Here is a 20646-nt window from a genome sequence, read left to right on the forward strand (position 1 = left end):
GTAAAATCATTATTAATTTGAATCCCAAAATAAGCAAGTCTAACCTGTTTAAATCAGATGCATCGTTTTATAATTCTCGGAATAGTTTATATGAAAGTGATGACTCACAAAGACCTATATTTATGGAAATGTATACTGACTATAGACCTTTTATACACCCATTATGTCTGCACACAGTCCCAATTTACTAGGGCACAGTAATGACATAAAAATGTAGTTATATTTACAAAAGAATAAATTGCAAGATTTCAAAACGAAACCTGCAAATACATACAGTACACATACACAAGACTTGACAGCATTAAGGCTAATGCACACCTGATACGTCAAAGCACTCAAATTACAGTAAAATTAGTATTATAATAACTAGAATAAGCAAGTCTAACCTGTATTTCAAAACAATAATTTGTTTTATTATTTCTTATAAGTCTTAGAATCATTTACAAGAAACTAATGATTCACAAATACCCATATTTATGTACCGTATTGGCCCGATTATAGGCCGCACCCGATTATAGGCCGCACCCTCAAAGTTTGGTGCTATTTTAAAGAAGAAATAGACATTAGTGGAATAATAAAACAGTATTTTATCTAATGAACAGGAATACATGTATTTAAAAAATTTTTGGTATCTATTATGTAGTTAACATATGTTATATATAAACGTAAATTTGGAAAACAATAGCCATTTTAAGGTCTCCCTTCATAATGCACCTTACTTATAGATATTCCCTTCTGCCCCCTAGAAATACCACTCTGCCCCCTAGCTATGCCACTCTGCCCCCCAGACTTAACAATGCACCCCTAGACTCCCTTGTGTCTAGCGGGGCCAATCGATAGACGTTTGAGCGATGCGACCTCCACTGCCGACACTTCTGCCCGACTTCCATGGTGGAGCACCAGAAGGTAATGTCACGCTGGTGCTCCGTTATATAAGCCCCGGTGGAGGTGCCAGAAGTGGAGGTTGTCTATGCGCATCGCGCAGATGTCCACCGGCTGTCAGAGAGGAGGATCCAGGTCCCCTGCAGCGCTGGGTCCTTAGCTTATATTGTATAGTAGGAATAAATTTGGGGAGATTAACACCCACACTACCTGGAGTCAGTATTACCTGTCTTTGTTTTTACACAGTACTCATTTCCCAGCAGTTAAGCTGTTTGCTTATGAGTGAAAAGAAAAATGGGTGCTGATCATCATGGTGTTGATGTTGAAATGTACAATTGTTCTATACCTACTATTGCTGCGTCAACAGAAAGAGCCAAAACTCCATGCTTGCCCCACAAACCAACCAAAATAAACAAAAACGAGTATCTGTGTAAGGACAGCTGCTCTTCATTGGTTGATGCCAGGTGAGCCCCCTGACGCCGGCCAATAGAGACGCTCTTACAGACCTTTAACTCCTGGCTTTGGCGCATTGAGACTAAAAGAAAGCTGTTTTCCTCCAATAGTCTTTTATAGGTCAGAGATGTTTATTTGGATTTAATTCTCTCTACCACTTTGCAATAACAAGTTTAATCATGGCCATGTGCGCTCGTCAAAACACCTTTCATTTTTTGTCTTCTATTCTCCTGCTATGTAGCAAGCTTATATAGTTTGTAATTACTCTATAAATTCTTTTAAATTTAACAAGCAGATACTTTTTCTGTATAAACTTGTCTTTTCTTCCTTTAAATCTGTTCCTAGGACATTAAGACGATAAATGCTGAATGTTTTATTGAAGGGCAAAACATGAGATTTATTTATTCACTAAATTTGTTCCCTAATCGTGATAGCTATCCAGAGAGTTTGCAGGAGAGCTTTAGTTTCAACTCCCTTATTTTATGATAAATAAAGAGTAAAACCTGGCAATATTCTTTCCAAAAGGGCTAAGCTGGTCCTGCATAATGCATAGTGCAACTAGTGAGGAAACTTCACTGATTTAACCATACATTATATACCAAGCTCTTTGAGAGGAAAGGATCAGCAAGGTGGGCCATTCATGAATAATAGTACAGTCAGTGTGTTGAAACTCCCAAATTTAAGCCCAGCAACCCCATTACAGCCAAGGTGCTATGCACCAACCCATCACCTTGCGCATTGGGTGCACATTTTGAACTCCTGCATTGAAGAGGAGCAAAAAAGACAGCAAGTTTTGCTTAGTGCTTAGCTGTACTGGTGGTATTATAGTTACAGTGTACAGTGGCTATATTATATCCAGTCTACTGTGAGGAGGATGCTGTCTGCTCCTTTACACTATACCTGACAGTAAAAAGCCAGTTACACCACCTTACCAGCAGTCTATATAGCCCTTTCAGAGTACACAACCAGCAACCGGCTTGACCTTTTTATAAACGATCAAGCTGGTGAAATATCGGACATATGGTGATCCTAGTGGAAACTCTCACTTTAATAAAGTTTATCATTAATGTAAAAAAATAAAGCCTTTACCAGCACTTTACTTTAGGGTATATATTAGGATTAGTGAGTTTTCTCTGCAACAAGAGCATGGTTATGCGTGTATAAGGCATATTTTTAATTTTAAGGCAAGACAGGAGGCTTCCTATTTTGCATATCTTCCTTTACTCTCACCAACAGCAGCAAAGAAAGAGTTAATAACACAAGTGAAAACAACCAATAGAAACAGTACACAGGTGGTATATAAACCCCTTAACTATCTTCCTCTTTCTTTGCTGCTCACCAAAGTTGCAGGTCAGTCCTCTTCCTATCTACAGTTATTGCTGATTTATTGAATAATATCCGTTTATTATTCATTACATATTGCTTTTTTCACCTAATTCTAGATAATTAGGTGGGTATGCACTTTTATATACAGTATAGATTTTTGATATATATATATATATATATATATATGTGTATATGTAGATTTTTTTACTTGTCTTTCATTATTTATATTCATTATTTCTTTGCACATTATATACAGGCTGTGTGTCCCTGTGGCCTTGCACATTATATACAGGCTGTGTGTCCCTGTGGCCTTGCACATTATATACAGGCTGTGTGTCCCTGTGGCCTTGCACATTATATACAGGCTGTGTGTCCCTGTGGCCTTGCACATTATATACAGGCTGTGGCCTTGCACATTATATACTGGCTGTGTCCCTGTGGTCTTGCACATTATATACAGGCTGAGCCCCTGTGGCATTGCACAATATATACAGGCTGAGTCCCTGTGGCCTTGCACAATATATACAGGCTGAGCCCCTGTGGCCTTGCACAATATATACAGGCTGAGCCCCTGTGGCCTTGCACATTATATACAGGCTGAGCCCCTGTGGCCTTGCACAATATATACAGGCTGAGCCCCTGTGGCCTTGCACAATATATACAGGCTGAGCCCCTGTGGCCTTGCACAATATATACAGGCTGAGTCCCTGTGGCCTTGCACAATATATACAGGCTGAGTCCCTGTGGCCTTGCACAATATATACAGGCTGAGTCCCTGTGGCCTTGCACAATATATACAGGCTGAGTCCCTGTGGCCGTGCACAATATATACAGGCTGAGTCCCTGTGGCCGTGCACAATATATACAGGCTGAGCCCCTGTGGCCTTGCACAATATATACAGGCTGAGCCCCTGTGGCCTTGCACATTATATACAGGCTGAGCCCCTGTGGCCTTGCACAATATATACAGGCTGAGCCCCTGTGGCCTTGCACAATATATACAGGCTGAGTCCCTGTGGCCTTGCACAATATATACAGGCTGAGTCCCTGTGGCCTTGCACAATATATACAGGCTGAGTCCCTGTGGCCTTGCACAATATATACAGGCTGAGTCCCTGTGGCCTTGCACAATATATACAGGCTGAGTCCCTGTGGCCTTGCACAATATATACAGGCTGAGTCCCTGTGGCCGTGCACAATATATACAGGCTGAGTCCCTGTGGCCGTGCACAATATATACAGGCTGAGTCCCTGTGGCCTTGCACAATATATACAGGCTGAGTCCCTGTGGCCTTGCACAATGTATACAGGCTGAGTCCCTGTGGCCTTGCACAATGTATACAGGCTGAGTCCCTGTGGCCGTGCACAATGTATACGGGCTGAGTCCCTGTGGCCGTGCACAATATATACGGGCTGAGTCCCTGTGGCCGTGCACAATATATACGGGCTGAGTCCCTGTGGCCGTGCACAATATATACGGGCTGAGTCCCTGTGGCCGTGCACAATATATACGGGCTGAGTCCCTGTGGCCGTGCACAATATATACGGGCTGCGTCCCTGTGGCCGTGCACAATATACGGGCTGCGTCCCTGTGGCCGTGCACAATATACGGGCTGCGCCTCTGTTCTCATCACCTACCTTATACAGCCATAATGTCTCAGGATACTGTGCCATCCCAGGATGCCTTTATGGCCTGGTTAGGGGCAAAGTTTTTCTAACTCAGTGGAATCCTTTTTCTCTAAAACGTCTGCCAATTTGCCCCAAGGGCAGCCTCCTGCTCCCTCCAGACCAGAGGCAATACCATCGGAGTCAGAATCCGAGAAATCTGAAGGAGAGGCGTCCGGCTCCAAACGGCCTTGGAAGGGCAGTAGTGTTTCAGTCGGCAAGGGTAAGGTGCATGACCCATTATCTATAGTGGGCGTATGGCATGCGGATTCATCTAGTGAATCAGAGGCTTCAGCAAATCTGGTCTCGCCCAGAGATTTCGACTCGCGCTTCGTCCGTGAGTATTTGGTGGATGAGCCCCACCTAGACGATCCCCAGCAGAACTTGGGAGCAGTCACCCAAATCCTATCCCTGGCAGACAGAGCAGTTCTATAGGAGACACCCCTTTATCCCAAGACTATCTGAGATTGGGCACTTTGTGTGGTATGCCTGTTGGGAAATGCAACAGTTGCAATCTCTTCTGTAGGTTGCAAAGGCTACTCCTCATGGATCCCAGGTTGACGGAATGGGGCCCTAAAGACCTAGGTGCAGCCGCTTACTGTTTGGAGACACATTTGTCAAGGAATCAAACCGCCACGTATCCTAGATGACATCATGGAATAAGGCCAAACTGTCAATGAGGAAGGTCTTTCAGACTGGCCCTCGTTTTTCTGGGAGGGCTGGTCGACCGCCGGGCCACCAGCCGTTCATCCCGAGGCTCCCGGTACTTCCCTCAGAACCAGATGTCCTACAGGACTCCGTTCCAACAGAGGGCCTTCAACCCACGCGGAGACAGTAGAGGCGCTTCCAGTTTTCCCAGGGGACGCTCCGTTTTCGGTAAGCCCGAATGTTTCTTGTCCTTCTTTCCCTTCCCTGGGTTACGGGCCATATATCATCTTTTTCCACGACTGGGTGTGGATTTCGTCGGACCCTTGGATCCCCCTAACGGTACAGGTTTTCCAGATAGTTTTTCAGCTCTCCCCCCTTTTCAGGTACGCTGACCGCCCACATCTCGGAGGGCATTACAGATCAGGCCTTAATGGAAGCAGAACTCCGCACCTTATGTGACAAGGGGGCTATCCAGTGGGCAAAAGGATCAATCGGTTTCCTCAACTCCTTTTTCCTAGTACGCTAATGCACCGGGGACTTCTGCCCAGTGATCAATCTACGGGCTCTCAATGCTTTCGTTTATCGCCACTTCAAAATGGAAGGGATCCGTCTCTTCTGAGACCTTATGTTGGAAGGCGATTGGTTTACACGGTTAGACCTCTCAGACGCTTTCTCTCCGTCCCGATTCACCCAGATTCTGGGCGATTTCTTCAGTTTCGCTGGGGCAGGCAGGTATGGCAGTTCAAGGCCCTTCCCTTCGGCCTAAGTTCAGCCCCTTGGTGCCTTACAAAGCTCCTGAAGCCGGTTATGGCTCTCTTCAGGTCCAGGGGTATCAGGTGTATAGTCTATCTAGGCATTCTGCTCTTCTCTAGCTGCCGGGAGACCCTGCTCGTCCAGACCGCTTTCGTGGTGCAGATCCTTCACCAACTAGGGTTTCTAGTCAATTCTCTCAAATCCGACCTGGTCCCAAGCCGCTTTCTCTTCTTAGGCTTCTTAGACAACATGTCGGCGGTTCGGTATATCAACCGCTTAGGGGGTTCTCGGTCCAAGTACCTCAGAGGTAACAAAGGACGTTTTTCGACTTTTGCCTTGCGTGCAGCATACTCTGCAGGCAGGATACCTCCCGGGTGCCGCGGTTCTCTTGGCGGACGGGTTCTCCAGACACTGGCGGGATGCGAGCGACTGGAGACTTCTCAGTCAGGTCTTGCACCTGGACCTATTTGCATCCAGGACGAATCGCCTGACGGTCATTTCGAGGGTCATCCATCACCTGTGTTGGGACGGGGGGGTCTTTGGTTCTGGTGACCCCCCCGTGGCATGCTCAGTCGTGGTTTCCAGCCCTGCTGCGGGTATCTGCCCAGGATCCTCTGGAGATCCCATCTCTGTACTATCCCCTGAAGGGGCCCGGAGGTCCAGGTTCATCCGCACATCCTGGAAAGACATCTCCTCCTGGTGGTATGGACGATTTCAGGGGACCCCGAACAGTCTTGGGCCTATTGGAGGCGGCTCAGTCCTTGCTCCGCAAATCTTAGGCTCCAGGTACCAGTATGTCATACCGGACAGCTTGGCGAGGCTGGGCTCCTTGGAGTTTGGGACGGCACATGGATCCCCTTGGCTCCCTTAGTCTGCCACCTTTTGCGTGGTATTCGTTTATCCCGTCCTCCGGCGCCACACTACGGTTCTCTGTGGGAAGTAGCTGTCGTGTTAGATTTCCTTCGGGATGGCCAGACAACGATTCGCTCTCCCTCCGACAGTTGTCGGCGAAACTTACCCTTCTGTTGTCTCATCATTTTGCAGGGTTTTGGATGTTAGCGCTTTGGATGCTCATGCTGTCTCTATTTCTTCCCTGAGTTGTTCTCATCTGTATCCTAGCCGTTTTTTCTAGGCGACCCAAATATGTGTCGCCAGGTGTGTCAGGACTTATCTGTCACGCACAACGTCGATCTGTCCGGTCTTGACATCTCAACTCCTCTCCTTTGTGAAACCTTTCAAGGCTGTTTTCTTCTCCTACAAGAGCATCGGTGCTCTTTCCGTCAGGGGAGCTGCGGCCTCCTGTGCCCTTCGGGCTGGTGGAGCTTTAGTGGATATTCTGCGAGCGGCAGATTGGTCCCGTGCCTCCACCGTTTTATTTCGCCTGGTTTCTTCAGGGGCAATGGCGTTTGGTTTCCGGCGTTAAAAATGCAAAATAGGAAGCCTCCTGTCTTGCCTTAAAATTTGAAATTATTCTAGCCTTGGTGCCCGAATAATTATAATTTTAATAAAGACAGGAGGCGAGTATTTTCCCTCCCTGCCCTCCCGATGGTTAGGTGTACACTCTGGGTAAGTAGGCCAGGTTTGAATTCGTTTTTTGGGGGGTTTTGTCTGCTCCGTTGCGTTTGCTAATTTGTGATGACTCGTTCTACTGTGTGTTACCATGTTTGTGAAGAATTTGGTTCTGTTATGTCTCTCTCTTTGTTTCAGCTTGATACCATCTCCGTGTCAGCGGTTCAGTTTCCCAGTTGGAGTGCATTGTCGCCTTGCTCTTGACTTTGGTTCCAGTTCGGGTGTTGGGTTCGGTTTTACATTGCTAGACGGTTTGCTGCGTTCTTCAGTTCCGGTTCACAGCGGACGAAAGAGGAAGAGGAAGATAGTTAAGGGGTTTATATACCACCTGTGTACTGTTTCTATTGGTTGTTTTCACTTGTGTTATTAACTCTTTCTTTGCTGCTGTTGGTGAGAGTAAAGGAAGATATGCAAAATACTCGCCTCCTGTCTTTATTAAAATTATAATTATTCGGGCACCAAGGCTAGAATAATTTCAAATTGAACTGCCATTACAAACTACCATACTGCAAACTTGTCTGTTGTAGAAATGAACAAATGTCAATCCTTTGTGCTAGGATGTAAAGATAACTTCACTTAAGAGCTGAGTAATTTTAAGAAATGCTGTTTCATTTTCAGTTATAAAAAGCAACAATTTAAATAGCTACAGGCCTATAATTTACTCCAGTAGTAAATGTGGATTACGAAATCCATCACAAGAAAGCACCTGGTTTTGTTCTGGTTTTAATATATATCATAAAACACATATTCAATACATATTCTGTATGTAGAAATACACCTACTTCATAGCATATTGATATTCTGCTACTCCCTTGCTTTTGGCAATATAGAATTATCATTGCTATTTATACTGCCAAAATAAGTGCTGAGTTCATTCACTGAATGCAAAGTACAAGTGGTAACAGGAATCCTGCTGAGGTAAGACTTATTAACTTTCTGTCTGTTTGCTTTATTGTTCTGTTTTCTTGTGATGTATTTTTACCAACAGCTTCTCAGTTTGCTTTTCCTTTTATACAATCAAGTGTTTATCTCATATATATAGATATTGTTTTATGCTGTTCCATAGGTACACACATATATATATATATATATATATATATGTAAAAGGGTGAAGCCGTATTAGTCCAGTAGACACGATGTCAAAAAATAGAGTATTGCAGAGTATGCGGTGATACCTTTTTTATTGGACTAACATAATATTAAAAAGACAAGCTTTCGAGAGTTATCCTCCCTTCATCAGGTCCGAAGCAATACTAATCAACATGATAGAGGTTAGAACTTTAAAACAAGGGATGGTATAAGAGAAGGGTGTGTAAATTTACGACACCCCACTCAACCTCCCCCCACCCTTCTCTTATACCATCACTTGTTTTAAAGTTGTAACCTCTATCATGTTGATTAGTATTGCTTCGGACCTGATGAAGGATTTCATACTGAAAATGTATAATAAGATATTGGTTGAGAAAGTGAGTGCTGTTATCCTTGTATTTTTAGGTCAGGCATATACAAAAAATGTTTGTAATTTAGAATTACGATCTACAGCGTACATAATATTCAAGGCAATGTTCCCAATGAGTGAGAGATTTTCCCAGATATATACTTCAAATCTGTATTAGGGATAAAAGATAACATAACAGAAGTATTATAAGTATTTTGCATTACCATCATAAAATGTATTTAGCAGAACAAATGCCACTATAAATTCATGAAACACCCCTTAGCCTGCCCAACACATATATTTATATAAAACTGTTTACATTTATAGGAAAAGATGCACATGATTTTTAGACAAGTCTTAAATACCTGCCATCAATAACATTATCATGGGCTTCTTTTTGTTCTGACAAACTGCACTTTTTTTATTTACATTAGATAATTGTCCCACTTGGTAAAAGCTGTTTGGCTGTGGCAGGCCTTTTGAAGATTGTTGCACTTTACTTCTAAACATAATATCTCCCCCAAATCACATTGATTGAAAAGTAAAATGCTTAAGTTATAGGTACTTTTCATAAATGTGTTAAATGATATTAAAATGGTGCAGGTGACACTTCCATTCCATAGAAACAGCTAGTGCATTTATTAGTATTGCAGTTATCATTTTGCTTTTGTGTAGGGGAAAATGAAAACTGGGCATTGATAGAAAATACATATTTATGTTTATTCCAGACGGATGACCCAATAGTAAAGCTGTTCAAAAGCACATTTGGAAGACAATAGCCAATGCTTGTTATCCAGTCTTCTCCAAAGTAGGGGGGTGCATGCAACACATAAAGGGAACGCAGAAATAATTCTGTCAATGAGTATGTTTTTCCTAAATCAATTGTGACTATAGTCACTCTAGCGGCTAAATCAAAAACACACAATGAAGTTTCAGACAGCTGCCCCAAATCATTAATGTCACTTGCCCCCATATACAGCCCTTCCACATGGAATTGCTGCTTTTAGTAGCTTATGGTTCTATTCTTACATTTAAAAATAAAAGAGACCTCAAATGGTTATGGACCTCCTAAATGTTATGGAAAATGTTTGAACTGACCAATGCAGCTACACTACAAATGTCAGAGGCAAAATACAACATACCAAATTGACCACCTTAACTAGTATCACCCCAATTGGATATTAATAGTGTCAACCTGCATATATCTGGTATAGTTGGCATTGATACTACAAACCCATATTACCCTCTAGTGGGCATTCAGGGAAATGAATAGTATTATAATTGTTGGTATTTGACATAGTGATGCATAGCCCTAAAATAAACATTTGATCTGCCTATACTATAACAAATAAAAAACACAGTAACAAAAATAAAACATTTAAAGCAGTACTCCTATTCTTTGTTGCCATATGGATTAATATAGTTTCTTCCCTGACTAACCCTTTGAGATGTTGCATGTGGTGCTTCATTTTAAAAAGGTGTTGTGCATTTCACCAAATGTAACTCCAATGTAAAATTACTATATAATGTGCACCATCGGCATTCTCTCCCATGTCCTATTATGTTCACGAAATAACAATAATAGATCTACATCAGCGCATATATCTGTAGTGAAAACATTTAACTCCCTAAAATTCCCAATCAATGCACCACCACCAGAAGGAGAGATAAGAAAATGGTATATATAATATAATAGAAACAGATGGAGGAGGAAAATATATAACAAGGAAAAGAGATGCTAGGGGTGGAGGTCAATATAAGACATAAAGGGGATAAGAGATGGCAGCCATGAAGGAAATATTCACAAATTTGAATTTTGAAATTTGATTTTGGATGTCACTGTAGAGGAGTGTTTGGGCTCCAGTGATCAATCTACCTAGTTTATTGTATAGACTATAATTTACATAATACATATATAAATTACAGTGTTTATTTTGGATATTAAAATAGTTGAATGGATAAGACAATGGATGAGTTACAGGATAAACCCAAATGCAGTTAATGGAGTATATTCAAAAGAAGCCTAGTTAGTAGTGAGGTGCCTCAGGGATTCTGTACTAGGATCCTTACTTCTTAATATTTTATAAGCGATATTAGAAGAGTTCCCAAAGGTAAAGTATGTCTCTTAGAGAGCCATGGGTACTTATTGTCCCCCTTTGTTTGCAAATATATCTGGTGAACTGGGAAGAATGTATGTTGCAATCGGATAGATTATCTGATTATAGGTCTCATTCTGCGATGTTGCTGCCTTACGTAGATGATGTATTTTTGATGTGGAATGTGACCGAAGAATTCTTTTTGCAGTTTGTCCAATATTAATTACCTAAATTTGAATTTTACAAATGACATCCAACAGTACAAGATCAGTTTTTTGGACCTTGAGGTAGAGCCCTGCGCGGGACTGTATTCTTACTCCCGCTGAATTTCTGTGTGTTCCACTCCCGCAACATATGTGTCCAATCCTACCCACTCCCGCAACATATGTGTCCTATCCTACCCACTCCCGCAACATATGTGTCCTATCCTGCCTGCTCCTGCGACATATGCGTATGGCTGCCTTCAATTTGCTCGCACACAGCGTCTCTTCTCTTGTTCCGCCCAGGAACCCAGTGGAGTCACGTGAAGTGACGTAAATTCACGTGACTCCGCTGGGTTCCTGGGCGGAACAAGAGAAGAGACGCTGTGTGCGAGCAACGCGCAGGCAGCCAAGCGGGAGTGCGCGGGATTACTGGGACCCGCAAGTACATTGTCCGACCACCCGCAACACCCGAAAAACAACCCACACCCGCAACCCACGGGTCCGTACGAACGACCAATAGAGTCGCTCTTACAGACCTTTAACTCTTGGAGCGGGGAGACCCAGGCCAAGTTGCGCCATCAGGAGTTAAAGGGTTGATGCCAGAAGAGGCCCCTGCAGGCGACCAATAGAGTCGTTCCCATGCCCCTTTATCTCCTGGCAGCGAACCTACGGATTTCCGCTTCCGTTAACCCCTGTGATGCTGTGTAGATAAGGTAGGCTAGATTGGGAAGGGACCAGGGAGATTAGTAGATGAAGACGAACACGAAGATTCTTCGTGTTGTGTGTCTTCGTCTTTGTATACGTTTTGCCGCCGCCATGTTCGTATGTTCAGTAAACTCTTCGTGTTTGTTTTCATGTTCGCCCGAATATGAATGCACAAGTCTAATCATTATGGACAGGGGAAACAACTGGGGTATGTCTGGGGTCACTATTAAAGGCTTTTAAGGATTCTACCAATTAACGACTGGAGTGTGACAGAAATCACAATGTAAGGCTTTCTTTCAATACAGTATGTATTCATCTTGAACAGTGCCTGTATTGGTCTGCCATCTAGTGGAGTTCACTGATACATTTTAATGTTACATCAGTGCCAATAACATCTGTGGAAGATACAGAATTTCCATATTGGTCACTTGGGGAATCTGAGGACACTGTCTTACTGGTTAAATCCAGATTGGTTTGGACTCACGGGTGTGACTAGAAGCCACAAGGCCCTCGTGTGAAAATTCTCCCTGGGCCCCCCAACTTCAACAGCTAGTCTGTGCCATCATTGCTCCTTGCCCCACCCCTTTCAACATACAGCATATGTAAACACACAAAAAACACACTTACTCATACTCACTAACACACACTCCATCTCACCCCACTTACACACCCATGCTCACACACAATTACACATCCATACTCACACACAAGTACACATCCAAGCTCTCACACACAAGTACACATCCATACACACACACACAAGTACACATTCATGCTCACACAATTACACATCCGTGCTTCCATACATTAGAATCTCATTATGACATAGTAGATTAATTTGCTTATTTGATATGGCAGTCTATTAGTATGTTAGAAGGTGAGGCAGGAATTAACCAGGTCCTGTTTTTTTTCGCTTTGCGGGAGGGGCGTATCTAGAGTATTTGGCACATGGGGCAGATGCTGTATGTGGCACCCCCCCCCCAAAAAAGAGAACATAATGTTGGCCAGAATATTTATTTCAAATTTTTTTAACTGTATGTCAACTGGAAAAAAATAGAAATCTGGAAAAATAAATGTTTAACTAAATAAATTAGTTAAAATAAATAATGTTTACTGAACAGATATGGTACAGCATAACTCCAATCACTATACACTGAGCCAGACATTGACAGTAGTGCAGCATAACCCCTATTACTATATACTAAGCCATACATTGACGTGGTAGGCCTCTGTCCCTAAAACAGCCTGCCTGGGCCACCTCTGCCCCTGAAGCAGTCTGTCTGTGCCAGCACTGCCCCAGAAGCAGCCTGCTTGTGCCACCGCTGACCTTGAAACAGTCTGCCTGGGCCAACTCTGCCCCTGAAACAGCCTGCCTGTGCCAACTCTGCCCCCTAAACAGCCTGCCTCTGCCAACTCTGCCCCTGAAACAGCCTGCCTGGGCCAACTCTTCCCTTGAAAAACCCTTCCTGCGCCAACTCTGCCCCTGGATAAAGCCTGCCTGCACCAACCCTGCACCTTTAGCAGCCTGCCTGTGCCACCTCTGCCCCCCAAATCACCCTGCATGTGCCACCTCTGCCCCCAATCAGTCTACCTGTGCCACCACTGCCCTCTCTAATCAGCCTACATGTGCCATTTCTGACCCTAAACACTTACTCACTACTGACTTACTAACTTAATTCATTCATTCACCCATTCACTCTCCCTTGCAGATTTCACTAGTCTGGGAGCTGGCCGTGCAGACGTCTATGTGGCCCGACAGCCGCGTAACGTGCACCTGCAGCTTACTGCTGTGGCGCCCGGGCACTGTATGAGGAAACTCTATTCCCGCCCACTTTCCTGCTCCCCCTGCGCGGGAAAAGAGTTTACAGTGCATGGGCACCACAGCAGTAAGCTGCAGGCGTGCGTTACGCGGCTGTTAGGCCACCAAGCACCCCCCTGATGAGTGGCACCCGGTGTGTACCGCCCCCTTGCCTCCCTTTAGGTACGCTACTGCTTTCTGGTTACTCACCTATTTACCATGGTAGGAATTAGTGTTATTATGCGTTATAAACATTAGCATAGGGTATAGGACCTCATAGCATCCTACCCTGCCGTTTTCCCCTTATGTAAGTAGGGACTGTTCAGGCATTCCATATACATATAACCATTAATTTAGGACATACTATTAAATGTTAAGTTTTATAGCTAGGATTCTTGTTGTTCTGTTTTGCAGTCTTTTAGAGAGGATCCAATGTTTGCATAAGCCAAATGGCAAACAATTAAAGTAAGTTAGAGGAATGGTCAAGAGTGTGTCAGCTGCAGTTTCCTTTTCATAAATGTAAAATGTAAAAATGATATGCAGGGGATATACAAATTCAATGGCATTCCTTGTTAAGGGGCTGTTAGTGACAATAAGACAGGGGATTTAGGAGTAATTGTTTCTGAGGACTTAAAGATAAGTAGACAATGCAATAAAGAGTCAGAAAAAGCAAGCAGGGTGCTGGGTTCTATTGCTAGAGGTATTAGTAGCAGAAAGGTGAAGGTGGTTTTGCCACTTTACAGATCTCTGGTAGGACTTCACCTAGAGACGTGTGTGCAATTCTAGAGACCTCATCTCTAGAAAGATATTGACATTTTAGGTAGAGAGAGATCAGAGAAGGGCTACTAAAATTGTTAACGGTAAGAGTAAGAAACATTAGTATGACACATAGAGTGGAGGAAAGAAGGGGGCAGGAGATGTGCCGGAAACATTTCAACATAAAGGGACAAAGTATAGGAAACAAGTTTATTTCAAACGAGGAGAAATTTTAGAACCATAGGACTTAATCTAAAACTAGAGAGTCAGATGCTTAGGTATGTAAAATGTAAAAATGATATGCAGGGGATATACAAATTCAATGGCATTCCTGGTTAAGGGGCTGTTAGTGACAATAAGACAGGGGATTTAGGAGTAATTGTTTCTGAGGACGTTTTACTTTATAGAGAGGGTGGTAAAAAAGTGGAACAACCTCCTAGCAGAGGCAGTAAAGATTAGCACAGTAAGGTAATTAAAACATTAAATAAAAATTGGAGAGTTGTTCTCTCAATCTGTATGCAAAAAAGAAATGTTATAATTAATGTCTAGATCCTTTACGCAAAACATCAAGAATGCATAATACTGGAATTGCACACGTAAATAGTTGGTACCTACTTCAGAAAAGATGATGCTAGAAAACCGTCTAATGTTTAGAGAACTGATCACTAATAGATAAATGAATTGGATCAACAGATTAAGTCACAAAATCAAGAAAAATACATGATTGCTTAATTTGGTAATAAGAGGAATAGATCTCCAAATTCATTAATGGGGCCAGAAATTTCAGGATGTAGTTCCTAAAAATGTAAAGTGACTCACAAAGTCCATAGGGTGGCGCCACACAACAAAACAAAAGGAAAAAAAAAGAAAATCCATGTTCACAGTATTTCCATGCAGCAAATAAAGTGTAAAAAAAAGTCGAATTCAATGACACGTCATAAATTTAGTTTCCAAGAGCGGCAAAATCATATTCCAAAAAAATGTTATATTTGTTACATGATTTCAGGATTCAAAAGCAGGTCTGCATGGACTACATCAGGTGGAGCTGTAGCAGTAAAATACCATAACTCACAGTTACAAACATGTATTTAGGAACTGAGGTACAAATACAAAAGTGTCTATGACAAGACTTTTTAACGTTATTGATGGCTTTAGGATAACTAGTGAAAAGTCCATCACAAAGCATGTTGCTGCTTATTCCTATTCTTCAGTTTAGCAATGAGTGTGTTGTATTCCAATAGATATGCATCACTCCTGTTCTTTGCTGTACCTTCAGAAATATTTGTTTTTTAACTATTAATGTTGAATTCTCTCAACAGGTCAGTGTTGGCAGCTGACTACGAAGCATGGATTTTAACAGCACTAATGTGACTGACATTAACACCACTGAATATCATGATAGTGGTTTTAGCAATGATGCATACATCCATTTTACTATTGCAGCCGCAGTTGCCATAGCCCTCTGTCTGTTTGGAATGGTGGGAAATGTTATTGTATTCTGGTACCTGTCCTTAAAAATTAAGAGGAACAAATACACAGTTTATATTATCAACCTAGCAGCAGCTGACTTAATTTTTCTCATATTTACTGCTGTTATTATGATGGTTAATATTAACACAATGGTTGGCAAAAATCCAGATTTTACAGGAAAGCATAAACTCCTTATAGCTTTAGAAATAGTTTATGACAGTGCACTGTATTCAGGAATGTTCTTTCTCACAGCCATCAGCATGGAAAGGTGTTTTTCTGCTGTTTTTCCAATGTGGTATCAGTGTTACAGACCAAAGAACCTGTCTTTAATCGCATGCTTTCTGCTCTGGATCATTGCCTGGTTGGAGGCCCTCCTTGAAAATTTGGTATGTCCACCAGAAGATTTTGAAACTCAGACAACAAGCTGTACCGGAGTGGAACTAATGATATTTATCACTGGTATCGGAATCTGTCTGCCCTTGATGGTGTTGTCAAGTATCACCCTAATGATTATGGTAAAGAGGACCTTCCAGTTGAATGGCACTCCAAGACTTTACATCATCATCATAATTGCAGTGGTTATTTTTGTCCTCTCTGTCATCCCATTTCACTTTGTGTGGTTTATGTTGTACTTTCAGCTGTTGCCCTTAGATGTTCAGTATGTTAGTATCTATTTTGCCAGTGTGTTTGGCACTGTTCTGAATAGTATTATCAACCCTTACATTTACTTTATTGTAGGAAGGCAATGGAAAGAAAAATCTCTCCATTCCATACAAGATGCTCTTAAAAGAGCCTTCAAGGATGACAAAAAAGAAAATACATCCAGTAATAAAGCAAAAACATCATCATGTCAAACCAATGTTCCAGATTCTGCATAGATATGTTTGAATTAATTGAAATATTGATTGCTGAAAACGAAAGCTTTTAGGGTTTTGTAATTACTATTAGCATAAAATTATGTCATTTATGGTCCTAACTACTTTTATCAAAATGTGTTAAGCTCTGACTTCTTAGTGGCAACTGGGCCATTAGAAAGTAGTACCTACAAATAGGAAGCTATACACCTGAGCTGTAAAGAAGCTTTCTGGTAGAAGAGTAGTGGAAAATTGTATCACAAAATAGGTGTTAGAATCTTGTAGAATGAACTTTTCAGAAAATAATGGTTTTTACTGAAATGTTACTTTTTATATTCATATAATTTTGCAGGTTATAACTTTATAACTGATATCTGGGATTTCCAAGACAAGCGAGGATAATCAATGAAAGAAAATAACAGGCCAAAAATCCAAAAAAGATCAATATTTGCAAATACTCTTGAATATATATATATATATATATATATATATATATATATATATATATATATATATATATATACATACATATTGTATTTGCTCAATTATAAGACGACCCCCCCAAATTTTAATATTAATTTAGGAAAAAAAGAAAATGCCTGAATGTAAGACTACCCTGTAGTCAAAATGTTTTACTAGTAAATATTAATTCACATGTAAACTATTTTTCATATTTAATAAAAATTATGATTGAAAAAAAATATTTTTTGTTTTTATTTACTTTTATTTGCCAACCTGCCCCCAGTTATGCACATCTGTCCCAGGGCTTGCTACTCTGCCCCTCAGCTATGCACATCTGCGCCACGGCTTGCTATTCTGCCCCCAGATATGCCTTATACCTGTCTATATGACACTCTGCCTCCATGATATGCCTTATATCCCCCCATATGCCACTCTGCCCCCACCCCCTGACTTACCAATGCTTCCCCAGACTCGTTCCTCAAACTTCTGACACTAGACTGGTGTCTACTGGGGGCAGCCGGTGGATGTCTGCGCAATGCCTATAGACAACCTCTGCTGCCCGTTAGGCTTCTATGACGGAGCACCGGCGTGACGTGACCTTCCGGTGCTCAGTCATAGAAGCCCCGGGGAAAGTGTCGGCAGCAGCAGAGGTTGTCTGTGCGTATGGCGTGAAGGTTACTAGAGAGGAGGGAGCAGCGCTGCGGGGGATCTGGATCTCTATTTGAGGTCTGATTATAAGACAGCCTCGAATATAAGATGAGGGGTATTTTTCTGAAAAAAACCTTGTCTTATAATCGAGCAAATACGGTTTATATATTTAGGATATTTTCAATTATATTGAGCTAAATACAACAAAAAGTTGCTGGTTGGTATCATCACAATCAATTAAGTATTCAAAATGTACCAAGATATACTTTAATGCATAAAAACCTCAATTGCTGATTATTTGTATCATAAACTATTAAAATGAAAGACATCTAATAGCAGTAAGCTGTAAACAGGATGACTACAAATAAATGCATTGTATGTACTTCACTTATGTTTAAGATGGGTCTAAATTCTCATAATATGTTTTAATTATTAGTAATGTGGTTTACTTAAAGAAACATGTATTTTTCAATAAGCCAGACACTATGCTCTCCAGGTGCCTCCGACAAATTGCATGCAATATGAAAAATACACAAATCTTCCATCCCAGTAGACATCTTTTCACAATTCACAAAATACGGTACTACACAGACCTCTACAAGGTAACAAAACAGCCCAAAGAGTGCAATTAGTCACATACCTTGCTAAGGAATTTGGTGTAAATTACCGTGCCTTCTCTCCGGACACAGCAGCGAGCTGCATTTCTGAAGGCTTCTGAATCTGTTTAACACATTTCTCTTGGAATCCTTGGTCACTAAAGATATGTTATCAGTGAAAGTACATTATATAGACAAAAGTATTGGGACACCTGACCATTACACCAACAGGGACTTTGATGACATCACATTCTAAGTACATAGACATTAATGGGAAGTTGGTCTACCCTTTGCAGCTATAACAGCTTCCACTTTTTCAAGAAGGCTTTCTGCAAGACTTTTTAGTGTTTTGGGGGGAATTTTTGCCCATTCATTCAGTAGTGCATCTGTGTGGTCAGGCACTGATATGTGATCGCAATCTCTGTTTTATTTTATCTCAAAGGTGTTCAGTGGGGTTGAGGTTAAGGCTTTGTGCGGGCCAGTCAATTTATTTCACACCAAACTCATCCAACCATTTCTTCATGTGGTGAAGACTGGGGGAAGACTGTAGTGAAGACTGGGGGAAGTGGTAGGATTTATTGCTTCCTCCTTTGACTTGAATGGGCACCATACATTTCAAAGGTGCCCATAGAATTGAATGAAACCATTTCAAATCAATGGAAGAGGCAATGCATTCTCAAACTGCTGGTGCACAGAAGTATGTGATTATAGGAGTAAAAGACAGTTATAGTATTATACTAATTATAGTATTAAAGACCTTTTATAGGTGCCTTGTGAGAGGCTTCCGGGGAGAATTGAAAATCAGAGATGGTACAAGGTGTCCCCAGCTGCTCCACATCTACAACAGATGTCTGGAATTGATGGAAGAAAGCTATGTAAATCAGCAAGTGTTTCATACCATAGAGTTAGGAACTTGTAAGAGCATTCCTGAATTCTACTGGATGAGCCCTTGTGAATGGCTAAGAGAACTTTGTCCCATTCTTGTGAAGATGGGGAAATAGAAAGATCCCTCTCCCACATGCTTAGAAAATAAGGTTTAGTGGAAGAAGCATGTTCAAGAAGGGACACGTACAGAATAGATAGCAAGTGAGGTGTCTTCGAATCTGAGGAGCATAGACACTCAAAGTTAGTGAGTGGTCTAGAAAGGAGGGGATTTTTAGGTATTGATGAGGCAAAGAGCTTTAATTGTAAAGATAATAAAAATAAAAGAGTAGTTCAGCATGGGTAGCCATAGGTTTGCCAAACAGTGTTTCTACTGGAGAAATAGCGGAAGAGAGTCCCAAATTAGTGAGCAGGTAATGGTCATGCAATAAGTGGATATTGTGGATTTGAGGATAGACTTCCCACCTTCATTATTTTCTTAAAAACCCAAATGAGATTTGTGAGAAGAGTTGTGAGCAGTCTGCAGGGATTCAGAGACCTACATATGTTATATGTGATTCGAATAATAGCACTCTTTGGTGTGCTGACCTTGTTTATTTTTGCATGCATGATCGGGTTGTTTGTGGGGAGGACAACCCCTTAATGTTACAGCACTCATTTTCATTGCACTTTGAGCTGTTTTCTCTGGTTTTGCCCCTAGATTTCTTTATATTGAATTAAAATCAACAATATGTAACATGTGTATTCACTTCTTAATCGTGTATAAAAATGTTGACATCTTTCAACAATTGCTACAGACCTATGATGCAATTCCTAGTGTTGACATACTTGATGTGTTAATACATAAACACATGTTAATTTTTCTTGAATGTAGAGTAGTGATCTAACTAGTATAGCATGTTATTAAACTAGTGTACAAGTAAACTCCTCCTGTTTTGGATTACAGTATTTAATATTATAAACCTGGGAATTCTTTGACATTTCTATCAAGACAGCAGGAACAGAAAACTTTCAGTATAGATTGTTCTCTGGACACAGAACACAAGTTGTGACATCAGAATACTCCACAGGTCAGATTTATTGACTGGCTGTTTCTATTTTCTTCTTTTATGTCACAGCCTCCTATATAATTTGTCACATTTCATTAATGTACACTTTACTAATTTCAAAGGCGCTGTGTTTTATACTTACTTGTCTCATTGTAAGACCAGTTTCTTTGGATACCGTACCACTTTCCTGTCTTACACATCTTGTGGATTGTATCTGAAATCAGCATTTGCACTTCATTTGATAGTTATTTTATGGACATCATTTTTAGTTTTTTAAGCTTACATGCATTTTGGATAAATATAAAAACATGCAGTAACACGTCTCTCTCTTTTTGTCCAATTTACTTATTTATTCTGTGCTTAGATTCATTAGTTGCCACTGTGCCCTGTTTT

The sequence above is a fragment of the Sceloporus occidentalis genome, unplaced genomic scaffold, assembly GCF_023333645.1.
Source record: "Sceloporus occidentalis isolate IW3139 unplaced genomic scaffold, rSceOcc1.0.p SCAF_18, whole genome shotgun sequence".
NCBI lineage: Eukaryota > Metazoa > Chordata > Lepidosauria > Squamata > Phrynosomatidae > Sceloporus > Sceloporus occidentalis.